This window comes from Vicugna pacos, chromosome 4 (genome assembly GCF_048564905.1).
Source record: "Vicugna pacos chromosome 4, VicPac4, whole genome shotgun sequence".
Lineage (NCBI taxonomy): Eukaryota > Metazoa > Chordata > Mammalia > Artiodactyla > Camelidae > Vicugna > Vicugna pacos.
In genome coordinates this window covers 22,488,357-22,515,508 of record NC_132990.1, presented here as the reverse complement: position 1 = coordinate 22,515,508, position 27,152 = coordinate 22,488,357, and the positions used below count along the sequence as shown (strand labels likewise).

The 27,152-nt window shown below is 40.7% G+C and overlaps 1 protein-coding gene across 1 annotated transcript in view; it reads left to right on the top strand.

Moving 5' to 3' along the window:
• The first annotated feature begins 2,666 nt into the window (after positions 1-2,666).
• Positions 2,667-27,152, top strand: part of ADAMTSL1 (ADAMTS like 1) — an 827,290-nt gene continuing 802,804 nt past the window's right edge. The window contains exon 1 of the mRNA XM_072959360.1: positions 2,667-2,697. The gene's annotated coding sequence lies outside the window, so the exon portion shown is untranslated. The remainder of the gene's footprint in view (positions 2,698-27,152) is intronic.

Genomic DNA, 27,152 nt, shown 5'->3' with positions numbered 1-27,152 from the left:
TTGAAATAGTCATTGTAGGGGTTGAAATGGAGTGGGAGTGAATGGACCAGGAGGATTGATGGGCAGTGTTGAGAGTCCATATGAGGTGGGTGAAGATGATAACCCTCATCTCTTCCATTCTGTGGCTTTCCCCTGCTCTGCTTGGCTCATATAGGGCAGGCACTGAGAAAGCAGATAACTGAGTTTGTTTTGAGTTGAAGTGTGAATAAAAGTCCAAGAAGCCAGGGTGTGTAGGGTATTGAAAGCATGTTATTGAAATGATGGGCCCTGGAAAAAAAGATGCTGTATAAAAAGGGATAGGAAGAGAAGAGAGGACTGAAGAAAGGATTGGGACATAGTCAACGGAGTAGAAGTACCCTGAGATCAATAAGTAGACCCAGAGTCAGCCTCCAAATCAAATAGTCTAATGTTCTAATGGGATGATTCTTTAAAAGGTCAGACTCATGATGTCAAAACATCTCCTGCTGCAAGCCTCAAATGAAAGGGCTTATGGTCCAGAGCAAGAGGTCTGGAAAGACTGGAACTAGGGTGAGATAAAGAACTATTGGTGGTGGCTGAGGTCTTCTGATACTCCATGTGTATTCTAGCACCTGAAGAATTCGACATTTTTAGTCCTTGTGTTACAGTGAGGTCATTAAGCTGTTAAGTAGAGACATCTGTTTTAAAGCATCCTCCCTAAATGGGGCACAATCTTCTCATAATATATAGAACAAATAATGCTTTCCTTCTCCTCTCTGGTTTTCTGAACACATGTTGTTCTCCAGGAGGTGAAATGCATCTCCAGGAAGCCTTCATCACCTCATGGCTGGTTTACAGCAGCATCTTCTTAGCTGGTCTCCCTCCTTTTGGACTTTCTACTGCCTTTTTACCGTATATTTAACTGCCCCATTATTTAACTTCCTGTTTCCTTTACCTCCTTGTATCAAGGAATAGAGTCTCACTCTTTTCTTTCCACTCTGAGGTAGGAATAAATTTATCTACTTAAGTGATTTATCCAATGCCCCCCACTTAATTTTCTTGGGCTTTAGTTTCTTCACCTATTTAAAAATAAAAATATGGCTATTGAACTAGATGGCCAAGCTCTGGGGTTTGGGGTACGTAGCTGGACTAGAATTCCCTTCTAATCCTGAAATTCTGTTGCTGTATTTCCATCCAGGGCCTGCTTCCAATCCTGTTAGTATAGCCATTGAGCTTCAGAATTCTCCTATGTCAAGTTGGGATAATCTGCACCTATCTTGATGGCTGTTTGAAAGCTTAATTCAGTTACTGTTGCCTAGCTCTGCCACCTTGCATGCCAGTGTGGATTCTCTTCTTTATTCCAGCCTGGTACTTTAGGTTACCTGGTATTTTAGGACCACCACCTCACCAAGCACAGCCTTGCCTTTTGCTGTTCAACTTTGTGACTCAAATATGCCAGCAAGGCCAACCATTTGCAGTCCTCCATAGGAACACTTTCCTATTTCCAGCCTCTGTGGTTTGTGTTCTTATATTTTTGTGCTTGGTTTTGTTTGCTTTTTACTATCTTCTCCTCCCCTGTTCACCAGTTCAAGGTGAAAACCTTGCCCCAAATCCCTTTTTAAAAAAAGATCTGTAAAGATTTTGGCCATCCAGCTTTGACTTTCTGGGGTTTTAAGCTCAAAGGGAGTTTTTTCCCCCCCCCTCTACTTCTGATTTTTTTCTTTTATATCTTGGGAACTCAAATATACACATAATGAGTAAATAGATGAATGCTGTGAAGCAGCTCGTTTACCATATACAAGAACAAAATCTCCATATTCTGGACACAGATGCTTATGCTGGCACTTATAATGTTCGTTTCCTATAGGCATTTGTGCCCTGACTGTTCCTCTCCTTGTCAGTGGTTTGTGTCTGGTCTGTTTACGCAATTAAAATGGGCCAGATCCCAGTCTGTCTAGGTCACTGACCGGCTACAATGTTTAAGCACAGAGCTTGGCTTTTGGAATATGTGGATTGAATGAATAGTTGCTAGGGAGTATGGCCGCATCCTCATTTTATGCTGGGCTCATCCCAATGGGTGCACGTGGGAACTTTACAAAAGTTATTTCACCAGCACTGGGCTGAATCCTCTTATCATACGGAGTTTACTGAAGTGGGGCCAGCTCTCCGCCTCTCCTAACTTCACTGCCAATGTTCGAGAGGGGTGGAGTGGCCTGGAAGATGGTTGGAGAAGGGTGGGGAATTTGCTTTCTTACAACGATGCTTTGGGAGACTGGCCCTGGAGCTCCAGGTTTTCAGGAAGAGATGAGCAAGTGGAAAAGAGCTTCAAAAGGGCACGAGGTATGTCATCTGTTACAAGAAAGCCTGGAAGTCTCAAGTCTAATTAAGAACCCTGCCCACACTGAAGAAGGGGGCGCACTGGCTTGCCCCCAGAAATCCATTGGCACAAGAATATAACAAGCAAAGTCATTCTCACTCAGCCCCTGTTGTGGACCCCTTACACGTGTCCCTACTTAGCTGTGATGACTCCCCAGACCCAGGTGGCAAAACAAATTAACTCCACGGAAGAATCTCTCTGCGCACGCCCAGAGTTTGTTTCCCTACGGACAAACACACCAAACCATTGTGTGGAATCGTGAGTTCCTTAATCATCGGTCCTCTGCATACGCACAAACTCTTCTCTACTCCCTGGAGGGTCTTCCGTGGTTCCCAAGGTGGCTGCAGCGCGCCCGGCTCCAGGTAAAGCGCGCAGGGAATGGCCCTGGGGACTCGTTCCGGGGAAGGCGCCAGCATCTGGGGTGAGCCTTCCCTTCTCAACCCGCGCTCTCCCAGGGCAGGCAGGGTGGCATTCCAAACGCAAGCAAGGTGTGCAACGCAAAATGCTCCCTTTAAAAAGAATAAGTTAAATAGAAAGCCAGCTCCTAGTCCCGCTCTCGTTTCCTAAAACGCTCACCGCCGTCGCTGCCCCGGCGGCTGGGTGTCTGCGCTCCCCGCCTTCACTGGGCTGACACAGGAGGGGAGGAGCAGGAGCTGGAGGGGGTGCTGGGGGTGGGGGAGCGCGAACCATCCCGAGCCAAGACAAGCAGCACATTCACAAATAACGCCCCCACCCCAGCGCACGCGCTCCCATTCAAAGCCGCCCGGCTCCGCGGCCGCAGGGCGGCTCTGAGAACGCGCGGCGGCTCCAGCGCAGCCCTGCCCCGCAGGCGCACATCCCGAGTCCGTCCGCCGCCGAGCCCCGCAGCCCGCGCGGGAGGCGGCTACCGCTCGCAGGGAGGGGTCTCGTCCGGGACTCCCCTCCTTCCCCGCCGGGGGCCCATGGCCCGGCTGACTGCGTCCTGGCGCTCGGGGCTGCTGGCCCGCATCCTCGGCGGCACCTGGTGCCTGCTGTGTGTCGCCGGACAGGTAGGGCAGTTCTGAGTGTATCGGGTCCTTCCCCCTCCTGGGACTTTCTTCTTAAGTTGTGCTATAGCGGGAAGTGCTATAGCTTGGGGCGCGCTCTCTCCGGTCAGGGTCTGTCTTGGGGTTGCACCGCCACCCGCCACAAGAGCTGGGACAGGTGGCGCGGGGTTGGGGCTAAGACAGCCCCTCGCGGCAAGACCCTAGCTGGCGGGATCAGACCCTACCCTGAGCCTCTCTGCCCAGCCTCCTGAGGCCGCATCCCGGCTTCCCGCCCACGCCGGGTCCTGCCTCCAGCTGGGCAGAGTCGGGGAGAGGAGGTGGCGCCTGAGCCGGGGTGCGGCCTTCTCCCAGGGAGCCGGCGACCCTGCATCCCTTCCGGGCGGTCCTTCGAGGAGCCTCCTCTGTCCTTCCTGGCGTTGGCTTGGGCGGCTCCGGGAAGGCTTGGGCCTTGCCAGGGAACTTCTGATAGTGTCACTCTAGGGCCACCCGCGTCCTAGAGTCGGGGGCGAGGCGCTGTAAGGTGTGCAGACGCCAGACCAGGTGGGCTCCAGGATGCTCTGTAGAGGAGAAGTGGCTCCCCCGCGGGTGCACGAGGACTCCTCTTCACCACGCCCCCTCCGAATGCTCCCAGAATTTTCTCCTGAACCAGATAGAGTGTAGGAATTGGGGAGCTCTTCTGAGTGGGTGGCTCAGGCCCCGAGGTAGAGCAGAAGGGCCCTGGAAGGATGTCTAATTCACAGGCTGCTTGGCTAGGGGCTAGAGGCTAGGGTTTATTACTCAAAGACCCTGGAGGGAAACCCTGCTTAGGGAACAGGGTTGGGTAGGGGGTCAAACTCGTGATACATGTGGTGTCTTCGGTTTTCACGTTTTCCAGCGTCAGTTAACATTTGATTAAAGCTCACGACTTAGGCAGTTTGTACATAATGTAGCCTACATAGATTTGCTTTTCACAGGATTACTTGGGTAATTCTGGGAAGATGCCCAAATACTCTTGGCCAGAATTATCGCCAGATAGCCTCCCTTTCCTCTGTTTTGCTCATGGAGACTTGTCCAAATCGGGGGATTTCCTTCCCTCACTTAAAGTTTTGAAACTTGTTTTCAGATCTCTATTTTAATGGTCATTTTGATTGCAGTGGTGTGCTTTCAGAGGCTGAGTGAGGACCAAGAATGAAGGCTGAAAAGGGCCCAGAGCCCGCTGGAACCTGACAGGCAGGGACTACCTTAATAGGTGATAGATCTTTTCAACAGGGAACACCTGCTTAATATGGAGTCTGAAAAACCCTTGCAAAAGCTTTACTTAATTATCAGTCAGTTTTATTCCCAGTATGCTTTGCTCCAGCGGCAGGACTTCTTAGAGGTGGCTGTACATTAGCATTGCTTATGGGGGCTCTTGAAACTGCTTGGGCTGAGCCCCCAACCCCAGCTGGATTGCATCACAATCCTTGGGGGCATGGTGATGAGGTCGTGGCATCGGGACTTGTAAAGCTCCTGGCGAATTATATTGTGCAGGTGGGTTGAAAACCACTGTGTAAAAATGACCTGCTTTACAGTGACCTGTAAGAACTATAGAATTGGGAGCCCAACAGGAAACTCAAAAAAGGATGGTAAAGAGAGACTAAGAGACAGGCTAGGGAGAGAGTCAATGTGGAGCTTCAGGTGCTGACTCTGTCCCTAACTAGCTGTGTCATTTTGGTCAAGGCCCTTAACCTTCCATTTCCTCATCAGTAGTGAGGGTGTTGGCCTATGTTCTTGAGGGTACTGCCAGCTCCAACAGCAAGCAGGTCAGCGTCTACCCCAAGTCAAGACAGAGCACCTTGTGTCTTATTTTAAAACAATCCTAGGGGTAGAAAGTCTGCCTTATCCCTGAGATTTCAGTAAATTATCTGGTAATATTTGTATCCAGCAAAGATGCTAAAGATGCAAAGATACATAATGTAGTTTCTTACATTTGTGCGTTTTTTTTGCTGGGTTTTTTTTTTTTTTAACTTTAATACTCTGCCTTTTTGTTTGTTTGTTTAAACACTGCTTGTTTAGACCTACTTCAAATCATTCAGTGCCTTGACATTCAGGACAAACTGATTTCCCCAGTATTTCACACCTGTTCTTTCTTGCATCTCTTCTTACCCAACTTTCTTCTGGATGAAGATGATGAAAGGAGACGTGAGCCTTTTGTGTGTGTTGAAAGTGGTTTATTGTTTAATTCCAAATGACTTTCTTGTTGCAATGGGCAGGGCTAGTCTCCACATGTGAGAAGCCTGACTAAACTTGTCAGGTAAGGGAGAACAGAGAGTTGAAAGTGGTAGATGGGGTCCGTATCCTGGTAGAATGCAATACACTTTAGAGATAACTTAGTCAGGTGATGGTTGGAAGCAGCTGATCTTGCAACATAATTTAACACTTTTTTTTTTTAAACCACATGGGTGGGTGTTATACCTAATAAGTGAATTAAACAGACCAAAAACTTGAGGATACTTAACATCAGATCAAGAAGAAATCAAACCCCTAGCCAGTGACAAAGGATTTGAGCATTATTTGAAATGTATACACTGTTTAAAATCTTTTAAAAATCTGAGCACACAGTGCATGAAGATATGGGGACCAGTTATCAGACCTCTTGTATATGTTGCATCCATAGTTAAAGGTAGTTTTGTGTTCAAGAGGTTCTCACTCCCTAAGCTGAATTACACCTGAGCTATATTCTCCAAAGAACAATTTTAATGCAAATGAAAATTACTTGGAAACCTCAGCATTTCTCCTTTCTTCTCACTGAATTTCTACCCTCAGGGGTTATTTCCCTTTCCTTCTGTCCTGACAGAATTACCCTCCTAACTTGCAAGACTTTTTTTTCTCCCTGTGCAACTGGAAGGCAGCTCACTCTTTACATTCTTATGAAACTGATTATTTTACTGATAACAATTTCATTTCATCAACTGAACTCAAATTTATCCTATTGCCCAAATTGCTCCCAGGTAAGGAAGTACATAATTAACTGTTTTAACCACTAGGGGTTACCAGCTACTTAATGATTTCTACAACCCATCTGCAGCAATCCACTGGAAAAATAAACAAGTTTGCTGGAGACGGTTTGTAGCTAGGTCAGCACAAATCCATGACTATTGTTAAAAATGTTGCTTAGCAGCAATTCATGTTCTTTTGGTGGTACATCAGTGATAGTTTATTCAAGTACTTAGAGTGAATATTTTCATTTACTATGGCATTCTAAATTGTATCCTTGTTAGGAATTCAGTAATGAGATAAAAAACAGGATGCCTGAAAAGAATTTGTGCCTTTGTGGGTACCTGATTTTTAACTAAAGACCTTAAAGGAAAGATTTACTTGTCTCTTTTGTTATTCTCTGGTATGTTTTGCTCTTATTATTTCTTTTTTATTTCTGCTTTGATAATAATTCTGCATGGTTAAAAAAGTACTAGTAAGGGCTTATAAATAAATATAAGCCTACTCTTTCTCCTAACATTAGATCCCATGGCCCAAAGGCAATCTTTGTTTGTTTTATATTATATCAAGATATAATTGACATACAGTAAATTGCACATATTTAAACTCTACAGTTTGCCAAGTTGTGACGTATATATACACCCATGACACCATTAAAGTTTCCTCATTACCCTCTTTGTCCCTTCCTGCCACCCTTTCTCACACCCTGAATCAGCACACAGTTACCTACTTTCTGTCACTGTAGAAATGTTTGCATTTTCTTGAATTTTATATACATAGAATCATAGAGTAGGTACCCCTCCTTGCCCCCTCCTTTTTTGTTCTGGCTTTTATTTTTCACTCAGGATAGTTATTTTGAGATTATCAATACTGTAGCATGTTTCAATAATTTGTTTCTTTTTATTCCCAAGTAGTAGTATATTGTATGGATATACCACAGATTGTTGTCCGTCAACTTTCACCTATTGATGGACAGTGTGGTTTCAGCTTTCGGCTATTATAAAGAAAGCTGCTATGAAGACGTGTGTAAGTCTTTGTATGGTCATGTAGTTTCATTTGCTTCAGGAGCAGGATGGCTTAATCATTGGTAGGTGTATGTTTAACTTTTTAAGAAACTGTCAGTTTTTCAGAAGGTTGTACCATTTTACATTCTTGCTAGCAATTTGTGAGAGTTCCAGTTCCTCTGCATCCTTGCCAACACCTGATAAGGTCAGTCTTTTATTTTAGCCATGCAAATCAGTATAGTAGCAGTTTGTTCTGAGTTTTAAGGTGGAGTTCCCTAATGATTAACAATAGAGAGCATTTTTCATGGATTTATTTAGAGTATGAGTGTATGTGTATATATATATGATACTGTTTTAAATGGCACTGTTTTAAAATTTGTTTCTGATTTTTCCTTGTTAGTATATAAAAACACACATATATATATATATTTACCTTCTTTGGCGAAATATCTATTCATATATTTTGCCCATTTCTTATTGAGTTGTTTCCTTATTAAGTTGTGAGAATTCTTTATGTATTCTGGCTGTAAGTCCTTTATCAGATTACCATTTGCAAGTATTTTCTCCCAGCCTGTGGCTTGTCTTTTTGTTTTCTTGACAGTGTCTTTTCATGGGCAGAAGTTTTTAATTTTGATGTAATCGAACTTATTGTTTATTGGTAGAATGCATTTTTGCTCATGTTCTTCAGAAATATTTACCTAACTCAAGATCTCAGAGGGTTCTTTTTCCCTAGAAGTTTTATGCATTATATTTATTGTCTATGTTTTATTTTGAGTTAATTTTGTATGTGATGCAAGATATGGGTGAAAGTTCACTTTTTGCCCATGAATTTTCAATAATAAGGTTTTTGAAAAGACTTTTTCCACTGAATTGCCTTTGAACCTTTGTGGAAAATTAGTTGTCTATATATGTGGGTCTGTGTTTGGATCCTCTATTTCAGTGAACTGCATGCCAGTTGTTAGGCTGGTACTACGTGGTCTTGAGTACTGTAGCTTTACCTTAAGTTTTGAACTCAGGAAGTGTGATTCCTCCAGCTTTGTCCTTCATTTTCAAGAATGTTGATTTGACTACCCTATATAAATTTTTAAATGAGTTTGCTAACCTTTTTTAAAATGTAAACAGGGATTGATTGGGGGTGTTTTAATCTATAGATCTATTTTGATAGAAGTAGCCTCTTAACAGTATTGAGTTTCATAATCCCTGAACATGATATACCTCTCTGTTTAGGTTTTCTTTAATTTCTCTAAGCAATATTTGGTAGTTTTTAGTGTATAGGTCTTGTATTAAGTATTTCATGGTTTTGATACTGTTTTAAATGGCGCTGTTTTAAAATTTGTTTCTGATTTTTCCTTGTTAGTATATAAAAACACATTTGATTTTTGTTTATTTTTCTTATTTTCTGCAACCTCACTTAGTAGTTGTAGTATTTTGGTATATTCCATCAGACTTTCTACACATATGATCATGTTATATACAAATAAAGACAGTTCTTTTCTACCAATCTGGATGCCTTTTATTTCTTTTTTTGTTTAATAACATTGGCTAGAACCTCCAGTACACAGTTGAAAGGAAGTGAAATGAACAGATAACCTTACCTGTTCCTGATCTGAGAGAACAATAATTTAATGTTTCGCCATTAAGTGAAGGTTTTTCGTAAATTCCCTTTATCAGCTTGAGAAAGTTTTTTTTTGTTTTTTTTGTTGTTTTTTTTTTTTGGTATCAGAAATGGATCCTGGATTTTTGTCGAAAGCTTTTTTCTGCATCTGATTATTTTTCCTTTATAGTTTGTCAACATGGTGAATTCACTGCTTGATTTTTGAATGTTAAACTCATCTTGCATTCTTGGGATAAACTCAATTTGCTGATAATATATTATCCTTTTTCTATATTGATGGATTTGATTTACTAAATTTTGATTAGAATTTTTGCCTTTATGTCCATGAAAAATATTGGTCTGTAGTTGTATTTTCTTGCAGTGTCATTGTCTGGTTGTGGTACAAGGTAATGCTGGCTTCACAGAATGAGTGGGAAAATATTCCTTTCTTTTCAGTTTTCTAGAAGCAATTGTGTATGATTTTTTCCTTAATTGTTGGGTAGGATTCACCAGAGAACTCATCTGGACCTGGAGTTTGCTTAGTGGGAAGGTTTTTAACTACAAATTTAAATTCTTGAATAGATATAAGGCTATTCAGTTTGTTTGTTCCGTCTTGAGTTAGCTTTGGTAGTATGTGTCTGTCATAAATTTGTCTATTTCATTTAAGTTGTTGAATTTATTGGCATAAAGTAGTTTATGATGCTCCCTTTTTATCTGTTTAATATTACTAGAACATGTTAGAATTTAATATTACTAGAACATTAGACACGTTACCTGTGTCATTCCTGATACTGGTTATTATTTATCCTTTTTCCTTACTAATCCTCTTAGTGGCTTAGCAATTTTATAGATCTTCTCAAAGAACCAGGTTTTGATTTCATGGATTTTCTCTATTGTTTTGTTTTCTATTTCAGTAATTTCTTCTCTCATCTTTATTATTTTCCTCCTTCTACTATTTTGTGTCTCATTAGTTCTTATTTTTCAAGTTTCTTAAGGTGGATGCCGAGTTCACTGATAAAAGACCTTTAATGTTTTCAAACATAGGTGTTTAGTGATAAAAATTTTTATTCAGTGCTGTTTTAGTGGCATATCATAAATGTGTTTTAATTTTTCTTCATTTCAAAATACTTTATTTCCCTTTGATTTCCTCTTTGACTCATGGGTATTTTGAAATGAGTTGTTTAGTTTCTAAATAGTTGGAGATTTTGCAGGTATCTTTGGGTTATTTACTTTCAATTCCAGTGTGTTCAGAGAACACACTTTATATAACTTGAATCTTTTTAAGTTAATTGACATTTGTTTTATGGCTCAGAATATGGTCTGTCTTGGTAAATGTTATATGGAATTTGAAAAAAGTTAAACTTCCTAAAAATCTGTGCCTTCTAAATTTTCTTGATTGGTCTAGCTATTGTTGGGTGGAATAGCATATAAATGTCAATTAGGTCAATTTAGTTGAAAGTATTGTTAAAATATTCTGTCTTTACTGCTATACTTACTGTCTCAATTGTTGAGAAAGATATATTACAGTCTGCATCTACCATTGTGGGTTTATCTATTTCTCCTTGCCGTTCTACCAGTTTTTGCTTTATTCTGAAGCTCTCTTATGGGTGGATAAGCATTTAAAATTATGTCTTTTGGGTGAACTGATCCCTTTAAAATTATTAAATGACCTTATCTATCCCTGTTAATAGTCTGTGCTCTGAAATCAACTTTGCCTTTGGTTATATTAATATTAGATAATCATTTTTAATTCTTTGTGATTTTTTATATGATGGTGGTAACTTTGTAGTTATGATAGTATACCTTTAATGTGACTTATTATAGTCTATTAAATTTTCATTATGGTATGATTTCCTAATTCTCTTTCTCATCCTTATTATTCTTTTATATTTTATCACATTTTAAAGACCCAGTGTTAAGTATGAATACATTGTAATGTCTACAGTGTGTCAAGTAGCATATTATTATTCTATTTTTCTGTTATATTTCCTTTTAAAAATAGCTTTATTGAGATATAATGCACATATCATACAATTCACCCATTTAAAGTATATAATTCAGTGGTTTTTATTATATTCACTGATATGTGCACCATCACCACAGTCTGTTTTAGCAATTTTTGTCACCTCAAAAAGAAACTTTGTACCTTTTAGCTTACCACTATTCTCCAGCAAACCCCAGCCCAAGCAACCATAATTTACTTTCTTCCTCTATGGAATTCCCTACTTTAGATTTTAATAAGAATGAAGTTATATACTGGAGTCATATAATATGTGAATTTGGGGGATTGGCTTCTTTCACTTAGCACATTTTCCGGATTCAGCCACATTGTAGCATAAATCAGTACTATATTCCTTTTATGGCTGAATAATGTTCCATTATATGGATATACCGCATTTAGTTTATCCATTTGTCTGTGGTTGGACATTTGGGTTGTTTCTAACTTTTGGCTGTTATGAATAATGCTGCTGTAAGCATTCATGTGCAAGTTTTTATGTGGACATAAGTTTCATTTCTCTTGGAAACGTGTTTTAGGCTCTGTATGCTATACTGTCTTCTGCCACAACTACTCAGCTCTGCTACTATCACAGGAAAGCAGTGATAGACTATGTAAATGAATGAACCTGGTTGTGTTCCAATGACCTAGTTGCAAAAATGGACGGTGGGCCAGATTTGAACCATGGGCCATAATTTGCCAACCTCCAGACCAAAGTTTCATGATGCTGTGCCTTGGTGTGAATTATTTACATTCGTTGTGCTCAGTTCTTAATAGACCTTCAATAGATCTGTTCTTCAGTTTGGGGAATATTTATTTTCATGTGTCTTTGATAATTTCCTCTCCAGCATTGTATGTGTTTGATTTCTGTGAAACTCCTTTGAGTCAGTTATTAAGCCTCCTGGGTGGACTATATATCTCTTAAAATCTTTTCTCTTGTCTTTATCATGATCTTTTTGTTATACTTTCTGAAAGATTTTCTCAATTTCATTTTTCAACAGGGTCTTCTTTTGATAGGTTTCCAACCACCATTCCTAGTTGTAACCAAAACATCGTGCCCCCTCTTTTGCAGAACCAGCTGCCTGCATGTCCGAGGCTTTTCTGAGGTTTTACAGGCCAAATGGTCTTGCTTCTCATCGTTATATCCTGTTGCAGGCGCAATTCTGTTTCATCTGTTACAATTCCTCCACCAGCTTTCCGTATTCCAAAATTTTATTGGCGTCTTTTGTCTGCTGTTGTCTGCCTTCCAGTTCTCTTGTCATTTTCGTTTATTTACTGTTATTTTAGCGGACATTTGGGAGAGAATGGAGAAAATATGGTGTTCAACTTGCCATGTTTTACTGGAAGTTAGCACTATTTATTCTCTTTCATTATTTCTATTTTCCTGTCTTGATCCATTTCCAAATCCCATTAAAGCTCATTCTGGTTATTATGCACACTTTTCAGAAACTCAGACTTTTGTTTCCCAGTGCAAGTGAAACTTTGGTCAGTATTACAAAAAAAACAGTAAATTTGAGGTCCAAAAACCCAGGTTCTAGTTCTGGATTTACTGATCCTCTCTGCAAATAGAGAAGCAGCCTTTTTAGGGAAGGGAATCTGTGCTACTGACTGCCTGCTAGTTGCCAAACATGATAACAGGTACTCTCTCCTCCCCTGTTTTATGTTTTAGATTTCAGTCTTTCCGTTACTGTTTATTTCCCATTCCCTGCTTAAATAAATACAGTCTAACCTATTTGCTCACACATACAGTACAGAAATATTATATCGTTTTACAAATTTTGATGTTCATATTTGGAAACTGTTTTATGAGAGAACATGGAGTTAACATGATGTAAAGATCTGGCTGTATAATATGATATTATATGCGGTATTAAAATTTATTCTCTAGGGTGTGATTGAGGTTCAGGCTTTTTTTTTGTGGTGAAGAATGGAGATGAGGTGAAATGAATGGGGAAGTAGTTTTGAATGGTTAGCATGTAATACCGTATCAGTTTTAATATTTTATTTTGCACAGGGATGATCTCTAAGTACAGAATTATGCATTTTTTGAGGGGGATGAAGTGGGTGGTGTAGGAGCTACATATTTCTTTTCAGCTGTGCTCATGGCTGTAGTATTATAAAGCCAGAAAGCACCTCAGAGATTCTTTAGTCTTTTGGTTCACAAACTTTATTGTGTATAAGTCAGTTTGATCTTACTGCACAAGGTCACCAAAGACTAGAGCTGTGCAGGTAGAGATTGAGAAGCTTTGAAATGCAGATTCCTGGGTCTCACACTCAGAGATTCTGATTCCATAGGAAAAGGATGGGTCCTAGGAATCTGCCTGTGTTATAGACCCCCCCCCCAACCCCTCACCACGTACTCACAGAGGATTCAGACACGGTTGGAGCGACGACCACATTTTGGGAAACACTGGCCCAATCTGTCTTATTTACAGATGTGAGAGATAAGGTCCTAGGAAGTTGAGCGACATGTCCCAGTTTGTTAGTAGGAGAGGTGGGAGTGAGCCATACATCTCAGAATTCTCATCAGTGATTTTTCCCATGGAAGCATGCACTATTATTTGAGTGTCTAGTTACATCATGAACTAAAGATATGAACCATCAGCTTAAAGTGTCTTTATTTGTAGTAGCCTCCATTTTTTTATAAATGGTTTTCAGATGTTTGGGAACAGCTTCAGCTCCCAGTCACTCTGCCTGCAGCAGAGGAGGCGAAGGGAAAGCCCTCTGTCCTTACCCTCCTCACCTAACCTGCTGGAAACTGCCTTCTGTGTATTTTCTCTGCGAGTCATCATGCCCCTGGAAGATTAACAGATACTTATTTAGAAAACTGTCCAAAGCATCCAGGAACTTGACACTTGTTGAAAGGGGGAGGATGTGCTTCTGAACACCTTCTCTGCCTGAGTGTGATGTAGCAACGGTTGCTACGTTCTTGGAGGGAAGGAAGGAAACATTTCATGTGCTTGTTGTTTAGGATGTCCTCCCATCTCTACCCCAAGCCAGCCAAACAAAACACACGCATGCTCTCTGCTGAGTCATGCACGGTCTGCAATGTAGTCCTGCACGTGGAAAGGAGAGTTTTCTTGACTGCTAACATCTTCCACATTTTGTGAAGAAGAATCTTTGTGAATTTTCTTTTAGAAATAAATGTCAGAGAAATAAAGGATTTTTAGAGTTAAAGAGTATCTATTGATTAAGGTGATATTCAAATTCTCTCTTCTCTCTCTCTGTCTTTTTAAACTCCATATTAGTCAGGATGGGTTAGATTATGCTGTGGTTACAACCCCCCCCAATCATGGTGGCTTAACACAACCGAAGTGTACTTCCCATCAGGCCACATATCCCGTGTGGGTTGTCAGTGGGGCTCAGCCCACCATGTGCACTCAGGAATCCATGCTAATTGCAGCTCCATTTCAACCCTCCTGCTTTCACAGCTGCCAGGGCAGGGAGAGGGGAACGCTGCTCTGCCTTGCTTCTAATGCTAAATGCTTCTACCTGGTGACAGATACTGCTGCTGCTCACATTGTATTGGCCAAATCAAATTCAGGAGTTTTGGAAGGGTAACCCAACGTTATCATGAACCCAGAATGTTCTTTTTCTTGCTTCCATTTCAACGTCATTAGCTTTTACGAATTTTCAGACTTTCTAGATAAGACCTAGACTTTAAATTTTCTCGTGGGTGTGTATGTGAACAGGGGTTCTTTGTCATGACTGTGAAACCACGTAAAATTACCTTTGATTTCTCAAGTTAAAAAAAATTTAAATATACATATAACTTACCATCTTAATAGTTTTTATTTTATTTTCAAATTGTAATTGATTTTTGGGGGGAAGGTGGCAATTAGGTATGTATGTATGTATTAATGGAGATACTGAGGATTGAACCCAGGACCTTGTGCATGGTAAGCATGCACTTTACCACTGAGTATGTATATCCTCCCACCTTTAATCATTTTTAAATGTACTGTTCAATAGTATTGAGTATGTTGACATTGTTATGTAACCCATCTCCAGAACTCTTTCATCCTGCAAAACTGAAACTCTCTGACTATTAAATAACTCCCTGTGGTCCCCCACCCACTCCGGGCAGTAACCATTTCTGTCTCTCTATGAATCTGACTACTCTAGGTACCTCGTAGAGGTGGGATGGTACAGTATTTGTATTTTTGTAATTGTTTTATTTCTCTTAACATAATGTCCACAAAGTTCGTTCAGGTTGTACCTTGTGTCAGAATTGCCTCCCTTTTTAAGGCTGAAGAGTCTCCCATTGTATGTATTTACCATGTTTTGTTTATACAAATGTTGATAGACTTTTGGGTGGCTTCCTCCTTTTGGCCGTTGTGAACAATGCTGCTGTGAACATGGGTATTGCATTTTGTTCTATGTGTGCCGCTTTTTCTGTATAAAAGGGAGGCAGCCCCTTCAGAGCTCTACTATTTGAGAGGGACAGGAAATAATTTAAATATTGAACTAGTAGGCTCACCTTGGGAATCGTCTGCCAATGGTTCCAACAAAAACTGAGCCAGACTCCACCCGCCTCCTGCACATTCAACTGAATCATCAGAGCCAAGGGGTTCTTGTTTAGTCTTGCATGGACCCTGCAAATCTTGACATTTTCCAAGATAGGTGGCAATATATGGCTAGCACATAATTTTTCCTCTATAGATCTAGGTACATGGCAAAAAAATCTGCTTACATGTGCTGTGGTCCTTTGTAGGGCCTAACACTACTGTACTCTTCAAGTCCTTTCCTCTCCTACTTCCAAGAACCAATTTTTCACCTGCTTTGGGGCATTATCCCCCATTGAGCACACATGCTTAGTCTAAGATTGCAAATCCTTACTGGTGCTCAAGGCCTGGCGTGAGTTATCTCCTCCTGAGGGCTCCTTCTTGCCCCTTTCCTCTCCCACCCTCCCCTTGTTCACTCCTATCCAGCCCCACTGACTTCCTTTCAGTAATTCAGAGGCATCAAGTTTGTTCCTACTTTAGGGTCTTTGCACAAGTTGTTCTCTTTGCTGGAAGGATATTTCTTTTTAATTAGTTGATGCTCATACATCTGTTCTTCTACTCAAATTCATTGCCCTGGAAGAACCTGTCCTCCAACTCCCTCGCCCTAGTCTATATTTCATCTCCTCCCTTGTGCTCTCACAATGCCTGGTGTCCTTCAAACATGGGAAATTTGTAATTATAGCCTTATTTGTTTGTTTGCTATATGTCTGCCATCCCCAATATATTGTAGGCTTGAGGCCAGAGACTAACTTTCCTCTGTGTGTATCACATTTAGCTGAGTGCCTGGAATTGTTGAAAAAAAGGGCTAATGAAGTATTTTTGTGAAAATACGCAGTTGGGGGAAAAACCTGCTATGAATTTTGTATTGTTTTTAACCGGATGTATGCACTCATGTTAAGTGTTCTTATCAAAATAAAATACATACATTGCTAATCACAGCAGCACCTATATGCATGTACTAGGTCAGGAAACCCTAGCTGCTATAACAACAAAATCCTGAACGGTCAGTGTTTTGATAAAATAGTTTACTTCTTGTTCACATAAAAGTTCAGTTGGCAGGACCAAAGTTGGGGTAGAGGGTCCACTCCAAGTAGCCACTGAGGGACTGGGTTGATGGAGACTTGTGTTCTCATTGCATGGCTTCCAAGGTCACCCTGGTGCCTGAGTCTGGATGATGGGGGACAAGGATGTCAGAAGAGGATGTTGAAAATTGCATGGGAGGCTTTCTTGGGGGTAATCTGGGGAGCGGAATGCATCACTTCTGCCCACATCCATTTTTTGCATTCCTGACCGAGATTCAGATCTCCAGGAGGGTCCCAGTCCCTATTATCCCACCACAAGAACCCAGTCACTTGGCTATACTTCCTAGTCAGGGAGGCTGGGAAGACAGCTGTGAACTCAGGAGGTCAGGTGGCCTCCTCCATCAGACACTTGGAAAGTTGCACATATATGTGCAGGTGTGTAGTTGATTTCTAGATGCCTGTGGATTTACAAATCACTTTCAGTAACTTAGGTGCCCTTGTGGAAGTTCAGGAAGCAGAGAATGGGAATCACTAAAATTAGGAGTATGTGAGTTTTATGTTAGGAGAACTGTCCGCTTCATTATTTTCAATAATCTGTCTGCTTCATTATTTTCAAAATTATAAGCAGAGAGAAGATGGGCTAAAGTTAGGGGAGAATGGGCTCTGGGTTAGAGAGGTGTTCTGTACATCTAACTCAACAAAACAGTTCATTGAGGTGTGACAACGTCTCTTCCCAGGCTCTTCTAACATTGCTGTGTTCATGAGATTGCAGGCTGGCATCCTGGCAGGTGAATGCAAGCCCAGGTGGGGTTCTGGCTGGGCTGCTGGCAGCGGTGTCATTAATAAAACAGAGACTGTTTTTCTAACCAAAAGGTCTGTTTTCAGTTCCCAAATCACCTGATAAGTCCTATTCTTTTGATGCACTACAAATAAAAACTGGTTCTCCATCCCACGGGGCTGTTAATCAAATAATGTCTGTTTAAAGAAAGAAGAAAAAGACCTATCGCATGTCTGGCTCAAAATACCACAAGGCAGTTGTAATTGATCTGCAAAATCATGATACTGTGCTTTTATCTGGGCCAGAACTTACCTGGCCATCCTTCTAGTTTGCTATTCTCCCCTGTGCCACAGGATGGGAGCGGAAATATGAGCCTTGGTGTTTCTTTTGTGCTGTGCGTGAGCCTCTCTCTCTAACTCCTGTCCTTAGCAGAAAGAGAGAGGGTTCAGAGCTTGGTGTGTTAGATGAGCTCTGGTGTTTCTTCTATTTATTCTTGACCAGCTTTTGAAACTTGCTATTTTCTTTTCCCTTCTACCATCCATCTAACTCTGTAGCTAGTGATCCCTTTAGAAAAGTTAGAGGAACAAACAGCATTTGGAAACCATCTCTAACCACCAAATAGAAAACAATTGTGCATTTTAAATATAAAAATTTCAAGCAAGTTGATTAGCAAATTGAATGTTTTTCCCACCTCTTACCTCTTACAGCTCTTTGGTTTTTCCTTTTGCATCAGGTACAGTTTCGGGTCAGTGTTGCCCTGCTTTCTGTGTTTCTGATGAAGCTGAAAAGTATCTGATGGGTGTGATAGTTGTGAACATAACCCCAAAAGCAGGTTGGCGGGTTCGTGCTGGCATCCTTCTTGGTGTCTTGGTAGGATTAGCAAGGAGTAAAAACTCTAGGCTCTCTGGCTTTTCAGAACTGCACCGCGGTGCTGACTTGTATGTAACAAGATGGAGGGTGATGATGATCTCCTTCTATTACGAAGAAACATTTTACAAAAACAAAACAAAACAAAAGGTCTTATTTGGAACAAGGCAGCCATGTAGAAGCTGAGTGGAAATGGCTGAGCAGGAGTATGTGACTTAAATTTAATTGGAATCTGCCCATGAACAGCTTTAGGTGTCCCTCTATTTGGAAACATACCATTTTCTGCTCGATTTTGTTGTAGGTCTTCCCCAGGTAGGAGATGGCTGTTCAGAGAAATGTGTATTGCATGGGAATTTGGGAGCCTCCCAGCCAACCATGAGCTCAAGCGGTTCTTCCTTACAGCTGTGCTCCATTATGTGTTTAGCTGCCACTGGTAATGAGCCCAGAGCAGCATCTGCCCAGCACCGGGGCTGGCATTTCCAGGGTGGTCTGCCACCTTTCTGTCAGCTGCTCTAGAGAGCATCCAGGGTGTGGAACAGATAAAGCTGAATGTTGGGCATGTGTTTCTTTCGGGCTGTTTTTGAGGGAAAATGGAAAATAATTGAATTTGACATCGGTTAATTTACGAGTTACAGTTTCAACCTCTTAACACTTTTTGAGTCCTGGTTACTTTTGTTTCGAATAGAAGGCTGCCTGAGGGGTAAACTCAGTTTGGTTTGAAGATGCCATAGAGATTCAAAAATCTCCCTGAACTTTAAAAGCTCCTTCTCTAGAGTCGTTTGTTTCTTGAATGATTTCTGAAGTGAAGACTTTGGAGCAGATGACAGGAAGCCCTTCCACTAAATTTATTTCATTCATTTTGTAAGTCTCTTCTCTGTGTTGGGTGGGGATAAATATATTCCCTTTTGTACAGGCTATCCCAGAAAATGTTTTCATTTTGAATACAGTGATCTAAGTAATCAGGTTATTACAACAGATTATTCTCCATGTTGTATTTTTTGGGGGGAAACAAATGTAAAAGCAACATGCAAGCTCTTTGGAATTTATTCAGGAATCCATAGTCTGAATAACTCTTCTTGTAGTGTGACCTCATATATGATCTGTTCCCCACATTTAAGGACACATTTCTTCAAATGTTTTGACTTCTTATTTTCTGGATTTTATTGATCACTTTTTTCAGAGCAATTAAGGTGAATAAGTAGAACCTCTTTTAATTGAAGTATAATTGATTTACAATGTTTAACTTCTGGTGTAGAGCATAGTGATTCAGTTGTACATATATGTTCCTTTTCATATTCTTTTTCATTATAGGTTATTACAAGGTATTGAATGTACTGTGCTATAAAGTAGGACCTTGTTGTTTATCTGTTTTATATATTGTAGTTAGTATCTGCAAATCCTAAACTGCTAGCCAATACCCCTCCATTCCCCCCTGGTAACCATAAGAAGTTTGTTTTCTATGTCTGTGAGTGTGAGTTTGTCTGCTTTATAAATAAGTTCATTTATGTCTTTTTTTTTTAGATTCCACATATAAATGATATCATATGGTATTTTTCTTTCTCTTTCTGGCTTATTTCACTTAGTATGGCAATCTCTAGATCCATACATGTTGCTGCAAATGGATTATTTTATTCTTTTTTATGGCTGAGTAGTATTCCATTGTTTAAATATACAACTTCTTTATCCAGTCATTTGTCTCTGGACATGTAGGTTGCTTCCATGTCTTGGCTATTGAAAATAATGCTGCTATGAACATTGGAGTGCATGTATCTTTCAAATTAGAGTTTGATAGTTAAAACTTTTAAGGAAAGGACTAAGCCCTGTACATCTTGCATCCTCCCAAATTGCCCCTCCTAGCACTATGCCTCATAGACACTACTCAGGTTAAATTGTATGCATTTCCTTTGACTGCTGTAATAAATTACCACCAACTAGGTGGCTTCAAATGAGAGAAATGTATTCTCTCAAAGTTATGGAGGCCAGAAATCCAAAATCAAGGTGTTAGCAAGACAATGTTTCACCCAGAGACTCTGGGGGGAGAATATTATCCTTGCCTCTTCTGATCGTTGGTGGCTTCCAGCTTTCATTGGCTAGTGGCCACATCATTACAATCTCTGCTTCTGTCTTCCTATTACCTTCTGGGTGTGTATCCACCTCACTCTGCCTCTCTCTTGTGATGAATTTCAAGACTCAGCTGGAACATCCAGGATCGTCTCCTCATCTCCAAACTCTTAATTTGATCACATCTTCAAAGACCCTCTCTCTAGACTTTGGGTATGACAATGACGTATCTGTGGGAGCCATTATCAAGCTTACCACACCTGTGTAAGGTTTCCACATACTCGCATGGCCACTCATTGGATCTCCACCTGAAGGACTTCAGAGATATTTGCTTCTATTTTATTTGGGGGACAGGGAGCTGCTTATTTCAAGTCACTGCTGTTATAATATTCTCTTCTTTATTCTCTTGTCTTTAGGGTATCAAGTTATTTGCAGTGAAAATGGCTTTCACTGCAGTGAGAATGGCTTTGGTCTTGGCAGTCTGTGTCCCTGATAGTGAGTTTTACATGTTTGGGACTGTGGACAGTGATATCACTATCAACCCTGAAACTCCTGACAAGCTGAGTGTTGGTGTCCAGGGCAGATTTATCATGACTGCGTAGGTTAGATGGCATCAAAGTCTTATCTGTAACAATAAATGCAATCCGCCCATAATCTCAGTTTTGAGCATTTTACTCTCTTAAACTTCACCCCTGTTTTTCACAATTGTCTTCCTCTAGAATCCCCAACTCCACAATTCTTCAACTCTACCTGTACCTACAGGCCCTAATTCCTGCCACCTTTTTCCTGTACCTCACTCACCTTACTTCTATTTCAATTTCTCCTTCAATTTCTTTCTTCCTCTCTCTTTGGTGCATTCACGTGGCTAAACCTTAACCCAAGTTAATCCTACCTATGTGATTGCTTCAAATTGATGATCACCATCCTCCAGTGCCAGCATCCTGCTGGGCCCCTAGGCTGCTCAGCAGTCATACTGTATTTCCCTGGTCCATCCACTCTCATGCTCCCCAGATAATTATTTTCTTTCTTTTCTCTGATCAAACCTCCTACGATTCTTCCACATTCCCAGTTAAAGATTCCTATTTAATTGAGAAAATAGAAACTATTGGAAGAAAATTTCCACATTTCCCACCTACCTGGATCTAATTCTGGTGAATGAATCACTCATCCATTCATCTCAAAAAGACCGGTCTCTCCACTTGGTGTCCCAGATCCCATCCCATTTGCCTATTCAAAGATACTGCTCTGATCATTCTTCCCCTCCTTTCTGCATCCATCCTCCCTCCCCTCCTCCTTCCTTATATCATGGACTTCTCCCATCAGCCCACAAACATGCCACCATCTTAAAAGTATTCTCTTGATGCTACTTGCCCCTTCATTTACCTCTACATTTTCCCTCACTCTTGTACATTCAAACTCTTAAAAATAGTCACCTATATTTGCTATAATTATCTCTTGAAACAATTGTAGTCAAGTTCTCAAGCCATTACTTCTCTGAAATGATTTTTATCAAGGCCATCAATAACCTTCATTGTCTCAAATGCAGTGGACAGTTCTCAGTCCTCATTTTACTTGACTTATCACCATAACATTTAACACAAATGGTCCTTCCCTTTTTCTGTGAAATCTCCCATTGCTTGGCCTCTAGAACATCACACTTCCCTTTCCCTCTGCCTATGCTTCATGCTGTTCCTCAAACATACCATGCATGCCCCTGCCCACAAGGCTTTCTATTTAGTATTTAGCTCTTTATGAAAGCAAAACAAAATAAAACCACTATCTCCATTTATGCTCATCTATACTCACCCAGTTTGTGGACAGTCACATGCATGTATGTGATTTTTCTAAGCATGATTTCCTCGCTATTTGCTAAATAAAAACTATTTCTATGTGAAATGAATTTATACCCAACACTGGTGTCTTATGTTATTTTTACAGACTGATTAACTCCCATTTTTGCAACTTCACAAAATAGTTGAAATCCTCATTGTCTTATGCATTTTTTAATCATTGTGGCTCACTTTAAAATTGTGATTCTTTTTTTTTCTCTAACTACTAGGGGTGTACTCAAAACTCATTGGCACCATAAACGTAGAAGAAGAATTGAAGGTACCCCTAACATAAGTAGAAGTTCACAGATGATGGAGGCCATGGTCGTGACCAAGTCTTCTCTCATCCAGGGCTGGTGAGAGAAAGGGAAACAACACAGGTTGGGTGTGGCTCAGCCACACAATTGGCCATGTGACCTCAGGCAAACCCTGTAACCCCTGTGAGCCTTCCTTTCCCATCTGTAGAGGGGAAAGTGCTTGAACCAGTTAATCTCTGGGGCTCTTTTTAGCCTTAACAACCTGTGACTGTGGGCAGGGGCACCACTCAGGCTATAAATACCTGCTCCATTATATTGAGGTCTCTCCCTTTTCTTACCTGCTCTCCGTCAGCTCTCATGTTAAAATTTTCCACCAAACAGGAACAGCAGAGGCAAAGGACTTACAGCAGGTATCACCCCTGCTGACTGCCAGGTATCTCTCCTACCTAGCCACTGCCTGTCTGGATGGGCTTTTGCGAGAAATTGGCCAGCTTCAGTCCCTTTCCACAAATAAACTTTGAAGTACTCCCTTGAAGAGTGAGAAGCTGCCAGTGGTACTGGCAGTGAGTTTTATAATGATGTTTTGATGCTTTCCATGTGACTTTGGGTCTGAGGGTGATGTATTTGGTTGGGTTGTATTGACAAGTTTCCCATGGACATGGTTTACACCTGCCATCCATGGAGGAAGCTGAGTGTGGCAGGAGATGTCCGGCTCTTCTGGCTCTCTGCTAGTCTCTGGGCATGCTGATAGCTATGTCTGCAGCTGTGGCCTTTGCCAGCCTGTCTGCTGGTGTGTTTCATGCCTGGCTGCCACCGAAGAGAGACTCAGACCACTCAACTTAGACATGCTGAGTCAGCTCTCCAAAAGGATTTTCCCTAAAATGATGTTGCAAGTAATGAGGAGGGATAACCCCAGAAGCATGCTGCTGTGGGCCAGGCTCTGGACTGGCCTTATCTTTAATCCCCAAGGTAGTCCTTCCAGGGGAGGCTTGTTGTCTGTGTTAGAAATGATAGAATGATGAAAGTGACCTAGATGTTAATTAGTGACCGGTGAAGAGTTGAGCTGAATTGGAATCCAGACCTTTCTGACTCTGTAGTGCACGTTCCCCACTGAACTGTTCTACCCTGCCTGCGATATACAGCCAGTGCTAGACTGAGACCCCTTATGGTTAATTACGTTTTCATGGGTTGATCAGAATCCCAGCTCTTAATTATGCAACATTGTTATATGGAAAAAAATGAACTATGATTTTCAAAAATAGAAACTTTTGTAATACTGGCCCTTTGTAGGATGTACAGGAAGGAACTTGGTTTACTTGTTGATTTCGGTTCCATTTTTTGATCATTACACAGGCACCTCTTCTAAAAAATGTAGACATTTCAGGTGAGTTGAGAATTGTCCTACTGAGTATTGTTGGCCATATTATGTTTCTTCATGTCTCTCTTGCTTAAAATAAAGAACAAAATATCACCTCCACCAACACTGTCACACAACTAGAAACAAGGAAAAGGGGAAGACTCTAAAGCTTTCCTTTAAGACACATGGATCCTGAGGTTTTAATCAAAATGATAGTGTTTTACCATTCATATCTGTTTAATTGTGACACAGTACATGTGCTTACTTTTAATATGAAAAGTAAAAGAAGTGTAAGGAGGGGGGAATGTGACGTGGACACCCAGTCACTCTTCTCCAGTGGTATCCTGATGAGTTAAGCACAAATGAATCAGAAACAGATGGATTTTCCCCCCCTTGAAATCCACATGGGTTTAAAAACCAAGGGAAAATATGCTTGGAAAAAAAATGTTCTTTGTTCAAGTCCAAATGTTTGAATTAGAGTTTAAGATTTTCGTAGGCTCCTGCAAGTAGTTGTGTGCACTCGTCTCTAATTTAGATGGGGTGTGTGCCTAAGTAGAGCATTTAAACTATTCTGCGGAGCTGCTGTCAGGGAGGCGTAACAGTCCTGTAAAATGACATAAGGCACAAGGGCCCTATGTGCAAACTCGTTTCACATGAGTTCTTGGATATTGAGTAACATGAATTCCCTGTAATCTGATTCTTGAAAATTTCATAAGGTTTACCTCAATCTTTGTGTGTGAAAGTGGAAACAGTTTCAAAGGGATACATCCAGGTGCTGTGCTGGGCATCTTTACTCTCCATCCTTCTGCCAAGGGTGGAGTGTCTTCTCCACAACCTTGTGTGTAACATTCTTCTTCAGTTCCTTTGGTCGTTGTTTCAGTTTCGTTTGAAGCCAGTATTCTCCATAATTTCACTAGCCGCAGGTGTTCCTGTGAACTTTGACTTAACTGGAAAACTACGAGAGAGGTGTCAGTTGGATATCAGGAAATCTTCCTGACCAAACAAAAGGTGTGTATTGGAAGAGCTCACCCTGTCACTGTCCTTCATTATTGACTGGGTGACCTTACTGTTGGATCTTTGAGGAACTGGGGAAATGGTGACATTTTAAGAGCACATTTTCCCCCCAAATTATGGAGCTAGTAACTCTAATCTGGTCCACTGCTTTCCCCTGATATTTCTGTCTGGGTGTCTTGCCACCATCTTGACCTAGATATGGAGAAGACTCTTTTTTGGCCAATCATTAAACAATTCTCTGCCTAATGCCTCTGTCCCTGTTGGGAGGGAAAACACCCCTCCTTATGCTATGCTCCCTCCACCCTGAACTTCTTTCAAGGCTTTCTATTTCTTTCTCATACAGATCCATCAGTTCCCACTTTTACTGTCCGTTTGTACAGCCTGGTAACTTTTGCAGATAGTCTAGTCATCTGGTTTCACTAGGACTACCCTACTTTATCAATTTCTAGAAAACTGTATATCTTCAAACCATTTTATTTTGTTTATTACTTGGTCGCTTTCCTTTTGCTAGTGAACTATTTCTTTGAGCATAAATGTGATACTACTTAACCTTGCAAAGCCTTCCTTCATTAGACTTTTTAACCCCTGTGGCTTCCAGTTGGTTTCTTTGATTCTAGTCAAACTAGTCTCCTCTTGGGCCCCCTTCACTCCTTTTCTTTTTGTTGATTTTGTTTGTTTGTTTGTTTTTGTGGAGAGGTAATTAGGTTTTTATTTATTTACTTTTAGTGGAGGTACTGGGGATTGAACCCAGGATCTCATGCGTGCTGAGCATGTGCTCTACCACTGAGCTATACCCACCCCTCCCCATTCCTTTTCTTACTTGGAAAGTATGTTCTCTGCTACCTCCAATGTCTAAAATACTGACTTTTTCACCTCATCAGTGTCTTTTCATCTCATCCAAAAGTCTTCAAGATTCTCTTTTAATATAATGTATACTTGGCTGGTAATAATGATGTATGACTGTTGATATATAAAAGTCTACCTCAAGGGAAGCTTTAGCTCATTTCGTGAAAGAATGATTGTAGTGATCATAATGAATCTTGGTGGGATTTCTGTTTTTTCAGCTGGTGTTTGATGTTCTGCATCATTCATTCATTTACTTACATATGTTGAACTTACACCATATTCTTATGCTGTATTAAGAACTAAAGATGAAAATATGAATAATACATTACCCCACCCTTGGAAAGTAATAATCAGAGGTAGACAGACATGTATGAACTGTATTATACTAGATTATGTCTACTATGATGAATATTTTAGCAGAGTCCTGTGGGCACTTAGAAGACAGAGTAATAAAATCAGCTCAAGAAAGGAGAGTGTCACCAAGAAAGTGACATTGGACTTGAATCTTCCTGGCTGATTGGAGGAATGGGGAGACCCAGGGTATTGGTAGAGGATAGCATTGATAGAGGCATGGAAGCATGAAGAAGGGTGTTTTGGGAAGAATAAAATAATAAGTGTGGTTAAAACATAAAGTGTGGTAGGACCAATTGTAGGACGTAAGACAGTGTGGTAGGTAAGACCAGATTTGTAGAAGCTCTGTAAACTTTGGTGAGAAGTTTGATATTAGCCCAGAGTTACTAAGGTTATTTCATTCATTTATGTGTTTATTTTAGCATAATGAGATGATCTAATTTATTTTTAAGATTGTAACCCTTACACCATTGTGGAGAATGGTCTTAAGAAGAGAAAAGGCTCCAGATGGGGAGAAGAATATTGGTGTAAGCATTTCAAGGATCTGGATGGGAGATAACGAGGGCTTGGGCAGTGAGCTGTAAAGAAGGACAGACCTCTTGCAGTAGAATCTGGTAGCAGTTTGAATTTAGGGGCCAAGTAGAGAGGGAGAAGCAGCTGATGACTCTTAAGAACTACATAGCTTATGTGGGTGGCAATGCAGTTTACTGAGATAGGAATACAGGAAGAAAAGTCAATTTGGGGTGGGTAGGTAAAGAGTTTATTTCTTACTTATTGAGTTGGAATTGGAAGGGTGTCTTACAAGTAAAGCTGCCTGGTCGGTGTTTGGAACTGCAAGATAGATGTACAGAAGAGGGAGTTAGCATTAGAAACAGCAACTTGTCATGCCCTTAGATGTGCATGGCCTAAATAGTGATGTTTTTTATATACACTTAAAGTTTTTAAGGACAGGCCTGCTTATGCCTAGCTTACTCTTTTTTCTCTTAGTTATTTTCTAATTCTCTTGACAAATTATTCCATTAACATCTCTTCTGTGGCTCCAGATTTTGATGGTAATTTTTTTTTTTTTGCTTTTTAATATGAATTATTTTTGGCCTCAACTTCAGACCTTTTGGAGAGATAATGGTTTCATTTCTTTATGCCATTTTGAAGTTGCAGGTTTGGGGCCAACCTTGTTTTTGTCTGTATCATAAAAGGGAGAAGCCAAACACGTTTTTCCTGGTTTAGACTTTTCAGGCAGGTGATTTCCCAGCTGTTGTCTCTTGGAAATCTTCCCATTCTTCTCCTTATCTCATTGGGCAAAATGGAAACTCTGAAGGTCTGTAATTTTCAACTTGTGGTTATAGAAATTCACAG